This window comes from Populus nigra, chromosome 1, assembly GCF_951802175.1.
Source record: "Populus nigra chromosome 1, ddPopNigr1.1, whole genome shotgun sequence".
Lineage (NCBI taxonomy): Eukaryota > Viridiplantae > Streptophyta > Magnoliopsida > Malpighiales > Salicaceae > Populus > Populus nigra.
This window is the reverse complement of record NC_084852.1, coordinates 19554293-19560292: the sequence shown is the minus strand read 5'-3', so window position 1 is coordinate 19560292 and position 6000 is coordinate 19554293.

Below are 6000 nucleotides of genomic sequence, written 5' to 3'. Positions count from 1 at the left end.
AAGGTTCTATCTTTTTGTAAAGGTTATTGGGCTGTATGGTGAGTTACCATCAGCCACCCACCCTTGTGTCTACCCAAACTTGACTCTGCTTCACTGGAGCATGCTCTTTAATATATTATATCTCATGAGCCAATTGACCATATAGTGAAACTAATATTTTAGTTGAACAAAAAAAATATTATCATAGCAAATTCACATGCTCGATTACCATATTCCACGTTAAACTTATTCCGGAAAACCTTAAAGTAACGCCACCTTCTTAGCAGCATACCATTTAGCTTTTACCAGCCTGTAACTCCCGTTATCTATTCTTGTACTGTCTTACGTCCTCTGTTAACAGAGTTTAGAGTTGCAAATAAACTTAATTATCATTCATCTCCCTTTCTTAAAGTTTTGTTTATGTTCTGTGATAAAAATACAAAGATAATGGAGACTGAAATGTATTTTGTTGACTATATATATATGGAATTATTTTAAAATGAGTTTTTGTATTTCCAAAATAAATGGTATAAATGGGACGTGTCTTTATATATAATATTTTTATCATAGTCTTAAAACTTGATTTGAGGGTCGATCTAGACAAGAACCGAGTCACGGATTGGAAGGGTCAACCCAGGTTGACCCAGGTTAATATAAAAATAAAAAAATTTATTATTATAATTTTAAAACTCGTCTCGGGAGTCGACCGGGGCAAGGTCCATATCATAGGTCAGGAGGGTCAACACGGGTTGACCTGAGTCAACGTATGTATAAAAATAATTATTATTATAATTAAAAACTAACTCAGAGTTCAGCCTCAGATAAGGTTCAAGTCACGGATTAGGAAGGTCAAACCGATTGATCCAAAAAAATTTAAAAAAATAATCAAAACAAGCTTGTTTTGACCCTTTTTTTCCTCATAAAAGTCTATGGGTTTTTTACATAAGTTTTATCCTGAGTTAACCTAGGTTTTTGACTAGGTCAGGTCAAGTCGATTCTTACTCTATTTTTCTTCAACTTAGACCAATTCAAGTGTTAGGTCAACCCGTCAGGCTAGTTCTAGTTTTATAACTAGGATTATTATAATGTTATTAATTTCAACACTTAATATAAACTAAAGTGATAAAAATAATATCTATTTATTTTTTAAAAATATTTAAGTTTGATAACAATACATATTAAGGGTAAAATAAAATTTTTATATTTATTTTTTCTTGTCCACCATAATCAAACAAGATACTCAGACAATCATTTTTTCTTATATATCACTACCAAATACAATTCTATCTTCGTCTCCTTTTTTATCTTGTCTTCTCTATCTTTATTGTCTTCATCTTTTCTATCCTAGGATAATAACCAAATGCTTTATTTTTGCTAAAAAGATCTCAAATTCAAGATTCTAATTACTCTATAAAAAATGCTAAGTATAATTTTAAATTCCCATACCAAATGTTGATTACTTTGTAACAAAACAAAAGGAAAGAAAAACAATGATAGTGATGATATCCCATCAACAACTTCTTTGTTATCTAATATTTAACTAGAGTGAAGGAGGGAAACTTCAGAGCAAGAAGCTAAAAACTAAAATCTCACTCTTCTGATGTTACACACTAAAAGACTTTGTCAAAAATAGATTTGGTTAAAACTACCAAAACATTAATGCTTAGTTGACTGAAAAAATAGATGAGTAATCAAAATGCTAAATGATACAAAGATTATTGTATGTATCATCATGATTTATTTTTACTGGGTTCTCATTTAAAGGAACCAGAGGAAGGGTAATAACCCAATATCCTTAGGCTTAGTCAAACATTGATTCCAAGCATATATGGGTCTAACGAACTGTCAGACCTTAAATCATTGGGCTCAGCTAAACATTGAGTCCAAACATATATGGGTTTGGTGAACTGCCAAATCCAACATTCTTAGTCTTAGCTAAACGTTTAGCCCAAGTATATATAGGTCTGACAACGTGCCAAACTCAACATTCTTCGGATCAACCAAGCGTTAAGCCCCAAATAAGTCTGACAAGCTACTATAACCAACATCCTTGGACTTATCCAAGCGTTGAGACCCCACACAAATAGGTATAGTGAGCCGCCAAACGCATTACCCTCGGGCTCAGCTAAACGTTGAGTTCAAGTACATGTGACTTTAACAATTTTGTCAAGTTTCTTTGTAAACCACGAGATATTTTCCCTCTAATGAGTCAGAGATATCTTCTATCTTTTACACATAAGGTGTTTTAAGGCTGTGGAAGAAGATGACTTTTTAGTTCTGCCCTCTATCAAAAGGTAAAAATGATGGGCTATAAAGACCCATAAGATAAAAAAAAAAATAAAAGAGGTTCCCAATCTCTTTTCTCAATTACATATTTATTTTTAGAATCTCTCTCTAAAATATTATTGTTTTTTTCTCTAAAAAAGATACTTATTTAAACATCAGAGAGTCCCTAAATTCACTAAAGAAGACTTTTTGCAGGTATCAGGTACCAACCACTAGCCAATTTGACTAGGAAGAATGGATCTGCTTTCCAGAACCAATAGATTAACCTAACCCATATATATATAGGTCCAATGACCTGCCAGACTCAACATCCTTCAAATCAACCAAATATTGAGCCCACACCCAAATAAGTCTGACAAGATGCCAAAATCAATATCATTGGGCTTAGCCAAACGATAACACCCCACATAAATAGGTATGGTAAGCCGCCAAACGCATTACACTCGAGCTCAACTAAGCGTTGAGCCCAAATACATGTGACTTTAAAAATCTTGTCAGGTTCCATTATAAACCGTGAGATATTTTCCCTCTGATGAGTCAGAGATATTTTCTCTTTTTTACACATAAGGTGTTTTAAAGCTATGGAAGAAGATGACTTTTAGTTCTGCCCTTCATCAAAAGGTAAGAATGATGGGCTATAAAGACCAATAAGATCCATAAAAAAAAGGCTTTCAATCTCTTTTCTCAATTACATATTTATTTTCAGAATCTCTCTCTAAAATATCATTGTTTTCTCTTTAAAAAAGATACTTACTTAAACATCAGAGAATCCCTAAATTCACCAAAGAAGACCTTTTATTGATATCAGATACCAACCACCAGCCAATTTGACTAAGAAGAATGGATCAAATTCTCAAAACTAATAAATTAACCTGATACCTGCTTAGAGGCTTTTTAACAATCCACTGCAAATTCATCTTGACTGACATGAATATACTCGAAACTAATATTTCTTTTTAGTTCCTTGTAGGGGGCAGATACTTCTTAAATATTGATTAAGGTTAGACAAAGTTCAAAGTCCAAAATTGATATAAAAAAAAATCTAAGTATAGGCGTCAAACCCATACATAAATTTTCAATAATTTTCTAAAGGTTTTTGGACCCTGCATGGAAATTTTTAATATGGGTGTCACACCTATACTGATTGTTTAGGAAATTCCTATAATGTTTTTCCAAGTATGGGCATTGGACTTATATAAAACTTCAAATTTTTTTTTTCTAAACGTCTTAAACCATGCATGAAACATTTACTATAGGCACCGGATCCATACACATGAGTAAAAAAAATCAATTTTTTTTTAAATAAAAGATATATGTTACATGAATAAACCCCACAAGACATAGGTTGTGTACATGAATAAGGGGATAAAGGGAAAAAAGCTTAGATATCTAGCTTAGACTCTTCAGCTAGTTATTCATCATGTTGGGCAATAGAAACCTTAACGGGAAACATGTCCACAAAATCAGGCATTGGGATTGATGAAAGGCAACACTAAAGTGTACCTACATTCCACCTTTATTGATTGAAAAAATACAGGTTGAACATGACAAAAAAATACAAGTTAGACATATGTAAAATCAAGCACCATGATTTAATAGAAGGCAACACTAAAGTCTACTTGCATTTCCTTTAATTAATTTAAAGAATACAGGTTGGACATGGAAAGAAAGAACTTGTCCCTAACTGTTTTGGTTAAAACTACGAACCCCTTAAAACATTCTTGGAACTCTTTAACAGAGTTCATCAAAGCCTCCAACTGAGCTTGAGAACTTTGAGCTTCATCCATGGCCGCGAGAAGCTTAACCCTTAAACCATCTTGGGTGGTCTTCACCTCAAGGATATCTTGCTTCAGGGTATCCACTTGGTTATAGATTGTCTGAAGTAGTTTGTCAGTGAAGCCCAACTAAAGAAGAATGCCTTGTATTTATTCCTTCAGTGATGAGTAAGTCACTTTAAAGCTCTTCAGTTTGGCCTTTACAATAACTTTTTTCTCCTTTAGCTGCTTAAAGCCAGCTTGGTTTGTTGTATTTTTTGCAATGACCTCCCTTACATGGTTCATTTTGGCTATCTAGCGTCTCTTCGGATAGGCACATATCATGAAAGTATACGAAAAACAGGTGTTAAAAATAACAATCATAAAACCAAATAAAAAGGTAAAACGAGAAAGTTCCTTACATTAAATGTCATTTGACTAGTTAAAGCCAAAAAATAGTTGTAGCTCTCATCAGAAAACATTGTGATGATTGATAGGATGGTGAGGATCTTCTCTAGCAGTCTCATCACCTTAAGGTCAGCCTCCTAACGCTAAACCTTACACTAACAACATCCTCTATAGGTTAACTCTTATCCTTGGTTAGGGTAAAAAAAATAAAAAGAGTTTAACCTAGAGTTAGGTTAGTGAAAGCATCCTCGAACTTAGCCTTCTTGGGAATAGCCCAAGTAGAGGGCCCAATTGTTGCAACTACTACTAGCAAAGCTGAAAGTTGAGGTAGACAAAATGCCATAAAAAAGCCTTTATAGTTGAGACTAGAACATCGAACTACATAGAGGTAAAGACCCTTTTCTTCTTAAAATGAATAATAATGCCTATAATCAATTTAGGAGGACTCAAAGCTTTTTGACCCCTGGCTGAGAGAGTACAACCGCCCTTAACTTTTTTTTCTACGAGAGTTCTGACTCCCTTCACTGTTTTCTTAGGAATAAAGAGTTTACAATAATGATAGGGTAGCCTTTCATCACTTCTTCAGCCTTACCTCCGCCCACGATATGAGAAAAGGACTTCATTTATGAACTCTCCTTTATAGACCTTGCTGAAGTTTCTTATTCTCCTTCAGTTGTTAGTCTTGTCAAAAAAATAGAAGTAAGCAATAAACTTACCTAAAAAGAAAACAAAGATTAAAAAAGCGGTATACTTTGTAATATAACTTGATAATATCCTTTCGTCATCCTATTGACTTTATACTCAGTCAAAGTTGAGGCTAATACAACACATGTGTTCTCTTCATTCGAGTTTAGACGAGCTTTGTTGTTTATATCAAGGGGAGGAATCCTTCAGTAATGGAAACAAACTTTATGTCCTCTATACCTAAACTGCTAAGAACATCATCCTAAAGGGTTTGAGGTAAGCTTCCTCTTTCCTGGGATTCCCTAGTAATGGCAAGAGAAGGAATCTTGTGAGAAGAACTACTTTCCCTCTGCTAAAACTGGACATCAGGATGTCACCCCCTTTAGTTCTATAGCCCAGTCTAATGGAACCCTACCCTTTGATGCTTCTTCCAGTCTCAGGTTAGAAATTGAACTCCTTTTTAGAGGTAGTGACATCCCACTTTTTAGAAATAGATTTGACTCTTTTTGCGTCTATATTTCTATTTAAAGTAGAAAAGGAAAAAAAGCTTAAAGTGAAAAGAACCTAAAAAGAGTTTTTCTTCTTGGATTAGAACAAAAATAGTCTAGGGTTTTCAATAGAGTAGTTTTTTTAGAAATTACAGAAAGTATAAGAAAAGGTAGAGGTAAGAACGACTAGGGTTATAGAGGAAACTTTTTTCCATCCTCACTATTGGATGAATAACTTTTCATGTTATCTTAGATTTCCAGAGATCTACTCAATTACTGCATTAAATGTAAGTCGTTGTTTTGTTTCCTAAGAGACACCTACCTAGCCACAAGAATCCTAATAGTTCTTTATAGGACAACCAAATCTTAAACCTCGACCCAACGTTACACATTTTCCAGGT